This window comes from Mauremys mutica, chromosome 6, assembly GCF_020497125.1.
Source record: "Mauremys mutica isolate MM-2020 ecotype Southern chromosome 6, ASM2049712v1, whole genome shotgun sequence".
Taxonomy (NCBI): Eukaryota; Metazoa; Chordata; order Testudines; family Geoemydidae; genus Mauremys; species Mauremys mutica.
The window spans coordinates 116,659,529-116,676,254 of NC_059077.1; the positions used below are offsets into that span (position 1 = coordinate 116,659,529).

Here is a 16,726-nt window from a genome sequence, read left to right on the forward strand (position 1 = left end):
GGCACGCCGCGGGGGGCGCTCTGGCGGTCGCCGGTCCCGCGGCTCCGGTGGACCTCCCGCAGACGTGCCTGCGGATGCTCCACCGAAGCCGTGGGACCAGCAGACCCTCCTCAGGCATCCCTGCGGGAGGTCCACCGGAGCCGCCTGCCGCCCTCCCGCGGCACACCGCCCCAAGCACGCGCTTGGCGCGCTGGGGTCTGGAGCCGGCCCTGATTGAATGGGAGCAGAGTCATGCCATTTTCAAACACTTTTGAGAATCCCACCCTTGGGCTTTCCTCCGCAGCTCAGCCTTCAGCAGCACAGCACATAGTCCTTTCCTCTGAGATATTAGGCTGGCCCTATTGTTTGGAGAGTTGTGAGCTTCCGAAAGCACTATAGAAATAGGGTGAGATTCTGGAAGGCGACAAGAAAGAGTCTGATCCTTCTTCAGCTGGGGAGCCCTTATTTCTGCAAGTGGCTTTATTGACGTCAGCAGGTAAAGACAGATTTAGCATGTGCCAGGTAGTTGCAGAGGGTGGAGAGAACATGAACTGGTGACAAAACCTATAGCTATTCTAAACAGAAGACAAAAACCCATGCTACAGCCATGAAACATTAACCTGTACAGTACAGGTCAGGAGCATACATTTTATTATGGAAAGTGTTTTCCCACCAAACCCGTTCTATATCTTAAGGTTTTAAGCACAGCACTTCCCACCGGACCTGCCTAAACTAGGCAAATGAGATGGGTCTAGCAGCCTGTTGTTAACATGTGCTGAGGAACATTCTATAACAATACCGTTTACTTAGTGTAGATAGTAGCCTTTAAAAACATGGTAGCAGGTGTTGAACAGCCTTAGGCAAGCAGGTGCTTGGGGCAGCCAAGAGGAAGGGGTGGCATGTCGGGCTCTTCGGCGGCAAGTCCCTCAGTCCCTCTCGGAGGGAAGGACCTGCCACCAAAGAAGAAAGCGGCACGGTGTAGCTGCTACCAAAGCACTGCCGATCACAGCTCCCCCCCACCCTCTTTTTTCCCCTGCCACTTGGGAGTGGCAAAAACCCTGGAGCCAGCCCTGCCTTTAGGCCATGGCTACACCACAACTTATGTTGGCAAAACTTTTGTCACTCAGGAATGTGAAAAAAACCCACCTCTCAAGCAACATAAGTTTTGCTGGCATAGGCGCTTATGTGCACAGCACTGTGTCAGTGGGAGACAGTCTCCGGCTGACATAGCTACCGCCACTCATTGAGCTGGTTTTATTATGTTGACAGGAGAGCTCTCTCCCATCGGCATAGAGCAGCTACACAAGTGATCTTACAGTGGCACAGCTGTATGTCAGGTTTCCAGTATCTTAGAGAGTATCTTGCTGTGGACAGCACAAAGTCCAATAAACGCCGGATTTCCCCAATTGTCCAAACAGTTCTTCTCTCTCTTGCTAGGTTCAGATCCAGACACAGTTTAATTATTCCCTTACTGGGTAGTTTACAAATTAAATGCAGAGTCACAGAAGGGTTTAACTTTTTCATGTCTCCAAAAAACATCCCACATTTTTAAGCAGGAAACAGCTATTCTGTATACATCTATTGACCTGGAGTTTAATGAAATCAGACAATCTTCATAATTTGATACAGTGTGTATGCACAGATGGAGGGCAGGGGTGCTCATAATGATGTAGACATTTATTTAGGGGAGAAAAAGACGCTTGTATTTTATGACAGGAGGGTAGTACTAATATTAGAACAGAACAATTGAAAGGATCCCTTCCTTTATACAAGAGAAAAATGGAGGTGACTTGGTAAATTGAGAGGTGTTCATCTTTTTCTACTGTTTATCTCCAAACCTTATCTTTCTCCCTTTGTGAATTTTGATTTCTTCCACTACAGTATAGGAGTGTATGAGGCCTTATCTGGTTTTGTTTTCATTATTTCATTGATCCAAGTAAGACAGGGTTTAGGTAACACTAAGCATAGGTTCCTTTCTTCTCCACCCTTTATACACTAGGGTCTAAAGTACTGCATCTCCAGCTGCCCTTCCTACCATCTGGCTGTATTGTAATTGCATACCCACAATAGCAGCTTTATCAAATCACTCTCAATACTAGATTGTGAGAATTCTCACAATCTATTGCTTTTGAAGAGGATCTTTCCTTTCTTCCCCTACATTATCTTCACAAAAGCTTAGTCTGTCTCCTTAAGTAGTGAATCCAATTCTTGCCAAATTCTAGTCCCTTTCTAACAGTGCCCACTCGGACACTCCCACACTTTTACTCAGGAAGAATGCAGCGAGATACTATGCAACACATTTTGTTTTCAAGGCTGTCACACCATCCGGGATTACTTTTTCTAGAGTACAACACGCACAGCCTGGCAGGAGACAAATAACAAGCAGTTACTTCTGCTGGAAAGCTAAGCCTTTAGATCTACCTTGCTGCCTAATAAGCGGTTATTGAAGGGTCTCCCCTGTGGCAAAGTCATACTTGCTACCATTTCATCACTTTTTTCCTACAAGAGTCTGCGCCTTCTCCACATTCAGTCTCAGGTCCCCAGATGTTGCTGGTGTTAAATGTCTTTTAGGGTGGTTAACACCTCCACGCACCATTGCTTTACTGAAACCCATCTGGGTGAGAACTGCACGAGTAGCTGATCTCCCCCCTGCTGCATACAGCTGAGAGATAGAAACTGAACTTACAAGCCAATAAGATGGATTTCTTGTGCTTCAGAAGACCCAATAAGTTGTTAAAAATTGTATTGGACATGTGATAGGGGCAGGGTTTCATGGTATTACTGTTTTGCTCATTGAAGGAATGTTTGGGCCCCACTGACAGGAACGGAACACCTACAACTGTAGTTGAACTGTGCAGGAGCTTCATGTGCTCAGTACTTCTGGAGGTTAGGTCTGAACTGGCAACCCCTCTCAGAGCGGGGGCTTTTTTACCCCATTCTCAGCCCCAGAGGTTAGAGATGGGCCTCCCCAGCTGATGTCACCCAGCGGTACTTCATGCCCTCAATAATGGAGCCACCATTGGCCACCAACGTGGCTGCAGCAGCAGGCCCACAGAGAAAAAACATCTCACCCTGCACCAACTCCACTCCCTCAGAAGCGGGGTGAAGTCCTATTCCCCATTTAGTTTCCATTTTTATTCCCATTTCAGAGACCTTTGTGGCACTATCTAGAAACGCCTGAACCCAGAAGCACCTTCAGATGACAAGAGAATCTCAGTGTCAGATGATTTCCTTTTTTGTCTTGCTAATTCCCACTCCTCGTTTTCCTCACATGATTCACCCTTAGGGGAAAAGGGATTTTACCACACATTTACCAAGAGCTAAAGGCCCCAAGAAAGCAGCAGTCAGTTAAATCCTATTACCTAAAACCATTATGCTTTAGCTACCTAATAATGTAATGCTTATCCCTAAACATCATTACAAGTGTCCCGGCAGTTCATTAGGAGGCCAGAGCAACAATGGAGATGAAGAAATAAGTCACTTCATTCTCATTTACAATACAGTTGCTATTCAGCCCTCCAGTAGCATAAAGAGGCCTTTGTGGAAAGCGAGGAGCAGGCCCCATATTATGTTGTGCTTTGTAGTTTGAGTTTTGTGCCTCTGCCTGCCATGGCCAGATTCAAATTACACTGGGGCCTACGTAGGGTGACCAGACCTCCCATTTTTAAAGGGACAGTCCCAGATTAAGGCCCCTCTGCAGGTGTCCTGAGTTTTTCTTAAAAACCAGGCAAATTGTTCTGTATTTTCTGTCTCCCCACCCCCAATCAGTACTGGAAGGTCCTGCTGCTGGCGGGATCCCTACTCGCCAGCCGCCCGCCCCCCAGCAGCGAGGGTGGGGTGGGTCCAGTGGCCGACAGTGGGGATGGGTGTGCAAGGCTGGTGGTGGAGCGAAACTGCAGTCCATGGGGACGGTCACTCCCCATGCTGGTCCATCAGCACAGCCCCACCGTGTGCCAACTCTCAGCCAGCAGGGCCTCGCCCCCCGTCCTGTTTCTGGCCGGCACTGGCTGCGCACTGCAAGCTACGGTGGCTGGTGAGTGTTGGCAGGCACCAGGCGGCAGCCGGTTACGTGTCGCCTGTACTGCCCACCCATCCGCCCTTTAACATGCTTCCCCCTTGCTGTCCTCTTCCTGCTTTGCCCTGCCCCATCCTCAGCCCCGCTGCTCCTCCATATCCCGCTGGTGGGGCACATCCGGCTCCCAGTGCTGTGCGGAGAACCAGCCCCCGGTCAGAGCGCTCAGCTCACCAACAGCCTGGCCAGCCGCCTCCTTCCTTCCCCCACCGCCTCTGGCTGGACCAGCAGCCTGGGAAAGCCCAAGACCCTCTGGCCCGGGACGCATGTGCCAAAGCCCCGCACAGTGCTGACACGGGGAGGCCTCTCTGCCCCTCAGCTAAGCTCTGGAGTGGGGGCAGGGGAAGCGATTTTGAGCCTGTTTGTGCCTTGACCCTGCAGGCTCCACAGCAGCCCCCCAGGCAGGGGCTTAGCACCCTCTCCCCCCCGGATCCTGCCCCCAGGAAGCATGGGGATGCTCCGTCTCCTAGGCATCCTCCCTTGCTGAGCCATCTCTCTGGCAGGGTTCCCTGAAGCCTCCATCTGCAATCAGGTTCCCTGGATCCCGGTGCACAAAGCATACTTAGGGCTTAACTCCTTCCTGCCTATGCTGTAGCCAAAGGACAGGAGGCGGTTGGGTTAGGTCAGTGGCCAGCAGCAGCCTGGAGGTGTTAGCTGCCTTTCGACACTGTGTGGGCAAAAAGGAGCAAGCTGCTTCCAGCCATGGCGTGGGGAGAGGGGGAAAAGAGAAAGAAGAGATGAGCTCTGCAAAGACACAGGCCAGGTCATCTCCCACCCCCGGAAGCAGCTCCCATCCCATCCCTCCTACACAGTGTCAAAAGGCTGCTGCCGGCCACATATGGTACGAACCCTGGCAGAAATCTGGGCAGGTGGGGGAACATGTGACCTTAAATGGCCCCCCCATGTTGCCTCAGGAAGATGCAGTGCCAGGTACCAGGAGAGGCGGCTCTGTCCCAGGGACCCAGCCAGGCATGGAGAGCAGAAAGTGCCAGGCAGGAAGGGTCAGGTCCGTCAGTAACTCCGCCACACCGTGGGGGGAGAAGTGGGTGGGTGTGGGTGTGACCTCTCCCCATGTGAACCCTAAAGCCTTAAAGACAAGAAGGTAAATAAAAAGAATCCAACTATGCAGTATTTCTTTTTAACAGGGGCTCAGTCAACTTGATGTTAATTTGAATAGTAGAAGATTAGGGTTGGAAGGGACCTCAGGAGGCATCTAATCCAACCCCTGCTCAAAGCAGGACCAACCCCAACTAAATCATCCCAGCCAGGGCTTTGTCAATGTTTGTACTGCATCGTTCTTATTGATTGCCATTGAACTCGCTCGAATACAAGTAATTTTACCAGGTGTCCCGTATTCAGCATAGCAAAATATGGTCACCCTAGGCCTAAGGAAACATCCCTTTTTTCAGATTAGCTATCTTATTCCCTATTGAGAGAACAAAAAGGGAAGGAGAGTACTCCCTGGTAAAGGGTTTATCACTTAAGTGATGGTCATGACCAAATGACAGGCTGCATTGGAATGGACACTGAGGGCCCAGCCCTGTGTTTGCTTCCACTCAATAGCTACTTGGAAGTGGCCTCTCTCTCAACCTTGGGTTCATTGTTTCTGGCTTTTACTGTCTTTTCTTGGGGTTATGTTTTCCTGTTTATTTCAACTCAGTACAGAAGTGACATCTGTTCTAGCACCCCTAATACATAGACATGCTTTGGGTTTTTTTTAAACTTACAGTCCAAATGTGCAGCACACCTGAAATGTGCTATGCTGCTTCTTGATAGTGGCTTATGGTGACATACTGGGAAGGGAATCTATGCAATAGACATTAGTACAAAATTGTACTTCATGTGCTACTATGCTTCCCCTAGCATTTTCTGAGTAACTACGCCGATACTACTCTCATGCACAAGTGTTTGGTGTCTTAGGCCCTGGATCCTTTGGAATCCAAGCTTAGTGAGTTATAAAAGAGTCTACACCTCTGCAAGACGACTGGTTTTGGGGGAAAAGGGTCTGGGGTTGGAGATGACTGGTATTTTACAGAGGTGGTAGAGAGTTTAATCAATAAAAGATGGGGGAAAACATCACCATTTTCCCCCTCTGTTGAGCAGCTCTAGTATTTTCCTATCCCCATTGCTTTGGGAGGGAACCCTGGCTATTCAGCCACCTGGAGAACAGGACTGGAAATCAGGAACTCAGAGTTCTAATCCCAGCTCTCACACCCACTGCCTCGGTGGCTTTGAGCAAATCAGTTAAGTCATCTGTGCCTCCATTTAGAAGGCTGGGGGTAACAGTACTTTCCTCCCTCACAAAGGGTTGTGAGCCTGTAAGCTCTTCAAAAGCAGCAGTGGGCTGTATGTTGGTATCATGCCTGAAACAGTAGCTCAATTGACAATGTGCCATAACACCTTCTGAAGGTGCGGATCATTAGAGATATTTAATTATCTCTTGAGCAGGCAACAGCCATTTAGTATGAAGGCTATCTATACTCATTCAGCTGTGTAAACTGGAGTAGCTCTCTTGGAGCAAACCGAGCTAGAGCAGCCAATGATCTGGCCCCTGGGTGTTAAATATGGAGTTTTCCCTACATTAATTATAAAGAAGGGCAAATGCCCATTATAACTGATAATGGATAATTGCCCATGGGTCTGTATGCAACAAGCACAGCCATAAAAACCTCATAATCCAGAGGGCCAGCAAACAATACAAGTATGTCTTGAGAGACTCAGGTGTCATGCTAATAGTTGGCTATAATTTAAGTATGTGGTTTTAGAGGAAGTATAGTGAACAAGGTGTGTGTGTGTGTGTGTATATATATATATATATATATATATATATATATATATAGATATAGATATAGATATATAGATAGAGAGAGAGAGAGAGAGCGCGCGCGGGGGGGGAGGCTCAAGGTTTCTTTCTCCAGGTATACCAAGTCTCTTCTCCAGCATAACTTTGGGGGGTGCATTCTCATCGCACAAGAGTCACTGCCAAGAATATTAACTGAAGCAGAGGCATGTAGGAGCCAATCCTTCAAGGTTCTGGACAGGTCTAGTGAGTAGGAGCAGAAGTTGCTCATCCTCTTCCAGGAACCAGCACCACATAGGATGGGGCCATCAAGACAACAAGGGCAGCTGATGGAAGTGTATGTTCACAAGAAGCTATTTTCAGAGTCACTTGTCTATACAGGAGTTTTCACCTCAAAGATATCTACCTTTCTACCTGTAAAGAGAGCTATGGTGCACTTGGATCATTGCAATGGCAGTCTTTTCTGCACTAAGGCCTGGTCTACACTAGGGGGCGGGGTCGATGTAAGATACGCAACTTCAGCTACGTGAATAGCGTAGCTGAAGTCAAAGTATCTTATTTCGACTTACCTCCCGTCCTCACGGCACGGGATCGACGGCTGCGGCTTCCCCTGTTGACTCCGCTACCACCGCTCGCCCTGGTGCAGTTCCAGAGTCGACAGGAGCGCATTCGGGGATCTGTATACCGTGTCTAGATGAGACGCGATATATCGATCCCCGATAAACTGATCGCTACGTGCCGATCTGGCGGGTAGTGTAGACATACCCTGAGAACGGCACAGTGCAAGCAGACCCCATGCAGACTAATATTTGTTTTCCCCTCAAGTTTAAGGGCACAAGATATTCCAAAAAAATCCCTAATCCATTTAACTTGAGACTTTTCTTTATGATTCTACTTCTGAGAGTTTCAGAGGCTTAGTAGCTTTTTTGCAGCCCTCCTCCTGATTAAAGCAACTCTGCTGCCTGGCTGAAGCCATATAAGCAGCCCCATCACTAAACCATAGCAAACAACTTGAATTCTGAATGTGTTGAACCAGATCTCACCTACCTTCACACGCAGGAACCTTACATAAGCCTTAAGTGAGTAGATGAATATTCCCCCTGTGTGGGGAGCTGGTATAAAGCTGGCTATGCAGCAGGCAAGGAGACATATCTAGTGCCATGGGGTAGGGGAGGGGGTCTAGGTACGTCAGGACAGGACTGTACAGCACAATGTGTCCTGGTGAGCCTCAGCTGGCACTTTGGTCCCTGAGGGACCATTCCAGCTGGCAATAGCCTCAGTCGCCTGAAGACTTCTGTAACTTGAATTAGGGGATGGTTCAGTCTCTGTGCATTCCTGGATCCAGTGAGATGGAAAGGTGGCTTGAGCCACTTTTGACTCCTGATGTCTGCTATGCTGAGCAAGGGTTACAGGATTCAGCCTTTAATGGCTGACAAGGTGGCCAACAAAGGCGTTTGTACTGACTTGGAGCTGATTGGGTGACCTAATGGGTCTTCTTCCCCCAGCCCCCCACCACTAGAATTTCTCTGTTTTAAAACCACTATCACCAAAGCAAATGAATTTGAGCAGAGTGTGAGCAAACAATCTTGGTAAGTCAGAAAACTACTGTACACATTGTATAAAACCAGATTCTAAGAAATAGATACAAGAAGTGCAGGGATCACCACTGGACACACCATCTTTTTCAATTAAAACAGAAAAACAAAAGAGTTTTTAAATCAGCTCCTAGGAGATCAAGCATCACGAATTCACTCATTCAATTAACAGTTACTACGTAAGTGTAGTTACTTTGTGCAGGAATTGCTAATTGCAAGGATTTCTATTTAATTATGCACTTTATCACTCCTTACAAGAGGTGAGAAGCAGTGGGAGTGTGTTTCTCATCTAATGCTTTGACATGTTCCACTATTGTTCCTGTATTATCTACTTTAAGCTGTATTCCATTTGTAGAAATGAGGCAATTTCGATGTAAAGGCAATGGGTCATGCCCAGTATATTGTCTGCAGATGAGATGTTACATCTTTATGAGTGGCTTTTATATGAAGATATGTTTTGATCTTGACTGTTCACATTTGTTTATACAATCTCTTTTTTGTTGTCTGTTCCTGGGGTTTTTAACCTTTTGATTGTTTTCTGCATGTTTGAAATGCAAGATACCAGCCTTCTTATTTTTAATCCCAGAGCTTTTCCAAGATGCAAAGGGGTTGTGTGTGTTTGTTTTCAGAGAAAAAAAAACCATACTGTTGGGAAAAACATACCAAGATAAAAGTTATGAGTGGATAAGCACCAGTTCCAGGAGGTTACAGCAAACAAAACCAGAAAATTAGCTCATATCACCTTCCAAAAAAAAATTAGAGATGGATTCCACACCCCTTCAATATCCTCACTGAGGTAAAAAGGAGGATGGTTTGGACTAGAATCAGGTAATATTTTTTGTTCCTGATCAAAACCAGAAAGATTCTAAATAGGACTAAAGCAAATTCTGTTTTGGATACAGCCACCATTTGGGGGCTGAAATGTCACAAGATTAACTGTTCGCCTTCTTAAGAACATCCCACCATTCTTGAGGACAAATATCTTTCAATAAGTTCATAAATTTCTCATTTTGGGGCCAAAACAGCAGATGGGATCTCACAGTCCAATTCAAAGCCCTTAAAGGTTAAAGGAAAGATTCCTTATTGAACCCTTAACCCAAAAACCTAGTCTTAATTCAGGCTCAAACCTGAAATCTGTCTGTTACCCTAAACTCAATTCTGAACCAGATATGAATAATTCTCCAAAGTCCATTAATATATCCATTGCTGAGAAAATACTAAAAAGTATTCCCGATATTTTGCTGAAGTTAATTGAACATAAAACACTAATGACATTTATTTGGAAAAAAAATGATGCCAGTAAAATTTCTTACTTAATTTAAACAGATTCTGCCAGCATGTTATACTTCTAACTTGTCACCAATAATTCATGCATATAGAATGGGAATACCATCCCCTACCTACATTCTATGAAAGTTGGCAGATTTTCCTCTATTATTTGGAAGTGACTAAATCTCTGAAATGCTGCACTCACATTTGAAGTGTACCACAGTTCAGAGAGTGAAAGTTAAACTAGGTGGGAGAGGGAAAGCAGAACTGGAAATGCAAATGGATTATGGACACCATTGGAGACAAAAAAACACTTTTGTATTTAAAAACCCCACCATATACATAATGCTGTTAGGCCCTCATTCCACAGAGGACCTAAACACATGCTTAACTTTAAAACACAAACAGTCCCATTGACAATGTTAAGCCTGGTCTACACTACGCGTTTAAACCGGTTTTAGGAGCATAAAACCGATTTAACGCCACACCCGTCCACACTGAGAGGCCCTTTATATCGGTATAAAGGGCTCTTTAAACCGGTTTCTGTACTCCTCCCTAACGAGAGGAGTAGCGCTAATATCGGTATTACCATATCGGATTGGGGTTAGTGTGGCCGCAGATCGACGGTATTGGCCTCCGGGCAGTATCCCACAGTGCACCACTGACCGCTCTGGACAGCAATCTGAACTCGGATGCAGTGGCCAGGTAGACAGGAAAAGCCCCGCGAACTTTTGAATATTTCCTGTTTGCCCAGCCTGGAGCTCCGATCAGCACGTGTGGCGATGCAGTTAAAAATCAAAATAAAGAAAGAGCTCCCGCATGGACCATGCAGATGTGATCGCTGTAAGGGCAGGCAAATCTGTTCTATCAGCGCTCCGTTACAGAAGACGAAATTCAAAATCATTTTTTAAAAATCTCCAGACAGACGCCATAGCAGGGGCTCAGCGCACTGCTGCGTGACAAGCATAACGGAAAGCCAAAGAATCAAATGGACACTCATGGACTGGAGGACTCAAGCTATCCCACAGTTCCTGCAGTCTCCGAAAAGTATTTGCATTCTTGGCTGAGCTCCAAATACTTCTAGGGTCAAACACAGTGTCCGCGGTGGGTCAGGGCATAGCTAGGCAATTTACGCACCCCCCCACTCGCCCCCAGAAGTGAAAGGGAAAACAATCCTCTCTTGACTCTTTTACATGTCACCCTATCTTTACTGAATGCTGCAGATAGACACGATGCTGCAGCACTCAATGCCAATATCCTTGCTCCCCCCACCCGCCATGGGTGGCTGATGGTACAAAACGACTGGTACCCGTCCTCATCATCAGCCTATTGGCACATGGGGCAGTGCAAAAGGACTGGTAACCATGCCGACTAGCATCGGCAAGGTCAATCAAGGGCGCCTGGTCCTAATTTTTCCTGCTAGATGGTATAGTATGGCTGGTAACCATCGTCATCATAGCAACAGGGGGCTGAGCTCCATCAGCCCCCACCCTTCATGTGTAAAGAAAAATTCAATTGCCCCTGGACTAGCAGAGGGATGCTGGGCTCCTCTCCTCCACACTCCTTACTGTCCTGTCTGGACTATCATAGCAGCTGGAGGCTGCCTTCCACTCATTTCTCACTAACAAGTCACTGTGTCTTATTCCTGCATTCTTTATTACTTCATCACACAAGTGGGGGGACAATGCTACAGTAGCCCAGGAAGGCTGGGGGAAGAATGGAATCAACAGGTGGGGTTGTTGCAGGAGCACCCCCTGTGAATAGCATACAGCTCATAATTTCTGCTGGATCTGACACAGAGCAGCTGTGCTCTCTGGTTCTATGATACAGTGGTTCTCTAGTACACTTGCCCAAATTCTAGACAGGACTGATTCTATTTTTAGATACCAAAAAGGAGGGATTGACTCAGGGAGTCATTCCCAATTTTGGCTTTTGCACCCCTGGCTGATCTCAGCCAGGGGCACTTATGACAGCAACAGATGGTGCAGTGCAAAAGGACTGGTAACCATGATCATCTTTTTACCAATTTATGGATTGGTAGATGGTACAGTATGGCTGGTAACCATCTCTGCTGTCATGCAAAAGCAAAAGCATGCTGCTGTGTAGCGCTGCTGAATCGCCTCTGTCAGCGGCATCTAGTACACATACGGTGACAGTCACAAAAGGCAAAACAGGCTCCATGATTGCCATGCTATGGCATCTGCCAGGGCAATCCAGGGAAAAAAGCCACGAAATGCTTGTCTGCCGTTGCTTTCCCAGAGGAAGGAGTGACTGACGACATTTACCCAGAACCACCCGCGACAATGATTTTTGCCCCATCAGGCACTGGGATCTCAACCCGGAAATTCCAAGGGGCGGGGGAGGCTGCGGGAACTATGGGATAGCTACCGGAATAGCTACCCACAGTGCAACGCTCCAGAAGTCGACGCTAGCCTCGGACCGTGGACGCACACCACCGATTTAATGTGTTTAGTGTGGCCGCGCGCACTCGATTTTATACAATCTGTTTTACAAAACCAGTTTATGCAAATTCAGAATAGTCCCGTAGTGTAGACGTAGCCTTAGGCTGCATTAAGGCATGATCTGAAGTCCACTGGAATCAGTGAAGAAAGATTCATGGACCCCAGTAGACTTCGGATCAGTTCATAAGGGCTGAGTCCTACAAAGTGCTGAGCACTATGGCCCCAGTCATGCAAAGCACTTGGGCCTGCACTGAACTTTAAGCCTAGGCTTAAGTCCTTCGCTATTACATAATGTACTTAAGCATATGCCATGAGTGATCCAGTTTTATAGGACTGGGGCCAGAGTTCAGCACCTTGAAAGACTGAACTCCTTAAAAAACTAACCCTTTCCCACCCTGTAAGAGTTCCATAAAAAATGTGCGGCCTTTTTATCATTTGAATTATGCCTCTGAATTTAGACATTACTTTCTGTAGGTTTTGACTCGTGCCTTTGTAGGAGGGATAGGAGAGATTGCTATCCTTAAAATCTATACTTTTTAAGAGTAATTTCCATGGAACCCTACTACATTTCCATAGAGAACTATTGGCTTTATCCCTCTTAAGTTCTATAGGGCTTCTCCTCAAGGGACAGCCAAGTTCACCTTTACTCACAGTGGTGTAAACCCAGAGACACTTCATTGAAATTGTGTCTTTTCACAGGTGTAACCAAATGCAGAAACTGTCCTAGTGCTTTGATTTTGTTTCCCCTTTTGGCAGACAGGTTTCCCTTTCTTCCTCACCTGTGCACAATGTTATACAGAGCTGAAAAAAACCCCAATCCTATCTACTAGAATCCAGAAAAAATATTCTTCAAAATGAGGAATATGATGGATTATAATAGGTTATTAACCACAGTGGGAGTGGTCCCTGTTAGCTTGACATTCTCTTTAAAATAAATAAATAAATAATAATTAGAACAAGTAACTAAGACTTCCATTGACTGGTCACCAACTCATAATATGCAGGCAATCATAAGAGCAGATCAGAGGTGCTGGAACAATTTTTCTAGTGGGGGTGCTGAGAGTCATTGAACCAAACTGTAAACCCTGCATTTGATGGAAACCACTTCAAGCCAGGGGGTGCTGCAGCACCCCCCATAGCCCTAGCTCCAGCACCTATGGAGCAGATTGTTTGAGGATGAGATGCATATATCCATATGCCTACTTCATAACTGGATATGAAGCAGTATCATTACAGAAACACAGAAGTGACTCTATAGCCAAAACTACATCCAGATTTGCTATAATCAATTCTGTTTTCTAACCTCTAACACTTTCTTTGGGCATCCACTTTTTCTGTGAATTAGAATGTTTGAAATGGATTAAGAGGAGAGGATTTGGGGATAGGTCACTGAAGTGGAAGTCAGAGCTGGGTTTTATACCTAGTCTTGCCACTGACTCCTTTTCCATCCTTTTCTGTCTTAGCTATTTGGACTGTAAACTTGCCATAGCAGGGCTATTTTGTGTGTGTTTGCACAGCACCTAACACAATGCATCCTGAGTCTCATTTGGGGTCTGTACATGCTACAGTACAATAAATACAAGCATTTAGGAGAGTAACATACAACAAAGTCAAGATTCGCCTGCATTTTCAAAGTATACCAATTCAAAATAATGGCAACCTGTCATTAAATGTTAATCCACCTTTTGTCATTTGTCAGCACAGAGATGGTTTTGAAACTCTAGATATCACATTTATACAGCTCTGTAGATACTTGAGCATCAGGTACTTATGATAAGAACATTTGAAAACATAAGATTAATTCTTTGTTACAAACAGAATCTGCACTACTTAAAGAGTAGCGCTATCAGTGGAAGGGTCATTGATCATTTCTCCCTAGTATTGATAGTGTCACAAAACACACCTTACCTCCCTAGGCTTCACACATGCACTTGCCTCAGTTTCCCCACTCTGGTCAGCTTGCTGTCTGCTAGCAGGGTCTGTTTCACTGAGGTGACTTCACTAAGTCACAAGAGTCCACTATAACAGAGGCCCAGCAACTTTACTTTGGGTCTTCAGTAGCAGGCTCGCTACCTCTTCTGCTGTTCATATCAGGGGAGTTTCCCATCACTTTCCCAGTACTGCCCACCCCAAGAACCCAAAAGTCATGAACCAGCCCCTGACTTATGACTTTTAAGCTACTTCTTGTCATTTTCAGAAGTTTAATTGTGCTCTTTTTAATTTGCCTTCTGGTCTCCAAGCCTTTTGGGTGCACTTACTTCACATTTTCAAGCTCTTCCCCCTCAACAATGGGGGCTAAAAACTTTTTTTTTAAATGACAGCTGAGAGTCTCATTCAATCTCACATGAAGAATTAAGCACTAAAAATCACAGGACAACAACAAGCTCACCAGAGTTAGCAGCACTGACACCCTCTGTCCTAAGGACCCCTCATACCCTTCAGCTCCCTGGATAACTTCATACCTCAGCCTGTCTCATACCCCTTTCCCAGGCTCACAATGCATCCATGTTTCTGCCCACTGCAGAGAGTCTCCAGCACTTCCTGCCACCAGCTGCCTACCTGTAAAAGAATACCTACAGGAAGGCTTTTTCTGACCCCAAACTTCCTACCAAAGCCCACCAGCTAGCTCCCTGCAGCTCTCTTCCCTTCAGCTGAGGTGCATATAGCTTTGAGGCAGATAGAAGGGAGCCTAACAAGGCACAGGTGAGCAGAGGCCACACAGAACTGTTGATGGGGGAAGGCACATGACTGCTCCACCCATTGCCTAGAGATCTAGAACAGAAATTTTCAAACTGTGGGGCATGCTGCCCCTGGGGGGCGGGGCCAAGGAGCATTCCCAGGCTCTGGCTCACTTTAGAAGCTGCTGCTGCTAAACAGCAGGCAGGGTAAGCCCCATTACTGTGTGAGGGGAGCAGTTTCCCCAGGGCAGAGCTGTGCTTTAGGAGTGGGGGAGCAGCCTCTGCCCTGGAAACAGGTCCGGAGCATTCACCCAGGAGAGTCTGCAAACCAGGCCAGGGCTGCTTAGAGGATTCCGGGAGCCTGGGGTCTTCGGCGGTGGGGGGGCCCTTCCGTTCCGGGACCTGCCGCCGAAGTGCCCCGAAGACCCGCGGCAGGGGCCCCCCGCCGGCGAATTACCGCCGAAGCGGGACCCGCTGCCAAAGTGCAGCCGGGTCTTCGGCGGTAATTCGGCGGCGGGGGCCCCCACCGTGGGTCTTCGGGGCACTTCGGCGGCGGGTCCCGCTTCGGCGGTAATTCGCCGGCGAGGGGTTCTTCCGCCCCGGAGTGGACGGACTCCCCGCCGGCGAAGACCAGGAGCGGAAGAAGCTCCTGGGCCCGGCCCCGCAAGAGTTTTCCAGCCCCCCCGGAGCGAGTGTAGGACCCCGCTCCAGGAGCCCCAAAAACTCTCATGGGGGCCCCAGCAGGACCCGGGGCCTGGGGCAAATTGCCCCTCTTGCCCCCCCCCTCTGGGCAGCCCTGAACCAGGCAAGGGGAAAGCACTGGGGCTCCAGCAACAGGGAATGAGAAGCAGTCCCATGTAGTGGGGGGGGGTATCAGCTTGCAGCCTGCCACCCTGCTGCTTCCTCCCTCCCTACCTGTGCTGCATGGACACATGGTGAGTGTGGCCATCAGGGGAGATGCTGCCACCTCACTGATGGGTGTCCCAGCAAGAAGCAGCCAGGGACCCTGCCCACTCCCACTGCCCTGTGGGGCAGAGTCTGCAGCAGCGCCTCTGGATGGGTCCCCTTGGAACATTTAGCCATTCCTAAATGGAAGGCAGAAGTCTGGGGTGGCCCATCTCTCCCCCCCACACACACACACACACATCACGTCTAGTCTTTGCTGCAGTGGTAGCTTGAGTTATCTACATTCCAGGTAGCCTAGCTCAAGAGAGAACAGTCACAAGGCAAAACACCCCTTGAGCGACACAGAATTGGATTAGTACCACAGCTTAGCTGCAGCCCCCCTGCATTACTTACTAAAGCATCAGGAGTACTTGAGCTTCCGCCCACAGGCCATGAGATGGTCGAGTTCAGAAGCCTGACACAAAGAAGAAAGGAGAACAGCAAAATACAGACCCTGGACTTCAGAAAAGCAGACTTTGACTTCCTTAGGCAGGGTTTCTCAAACAGAGGTCGCCGCTTGTGTAGGGAAAGCCCCTAGCAGCTCCCATTGGCCCGGAGCAGCGATCAGTGGCCAGTAGGAGCCGTGATTGGCCAGACCTGAGGATGGGACAGGTAAACACACGGTCCAGGTTTCAGAGTAGCAGGGTCCAGGGTCTGTATTCTGCTGCTCCCCTTTCTTCTTTGTGTCAGGATCTTGAACTCAACCATCTCATGGTCACTGCCTCCCAGGTTCCCATCCACTTTTGCTTCCCCTACTATTTCTTCCCGGTTTGTGAGCAGCAGGTCAAGAAGAGCTCTGCCCCTATTTGGTTCCTCTAGCACTTGCACCATGAAATTGTCCCCTATGCTTTCCAAAAACTTCCTGGATTGTCTGTGCACCGCTGTATTGCTCTCCCAGCAGATATCAGGGTGATTTGAAGTCTCCC

The 16,726-nt window shown here is 47.7% G+C and overlaps 1 long non-coding RNA gene across 3 annotated transcripts in view; it reads right to left on the reverse strand.

Moving 5' to 3' along the window:
* The window catches only part of LOC123373185, a 102,993-nt gene extending 88,191 nt beyond the window's left edge, over positions 1–14,802 (reverse strand). For 2 of the 3 annotated variants that reach the window (XR_006580602.1, XR_006580600.1), the window contains exon 1: positions 14,640–14,802. This is a non-coding gene — a long non-coding RNA (uncharacterized LOC123373185). Of the gene's footprint in view, positions 1–14,085; positions 14,167–14,639 lie in introns of those variants that run through there. The other variant, XR_006580601.1, reaches the window with a different exon arrangement.
* Positions 14,803–16,726: the final 1,924 nt, after the last annotated feature.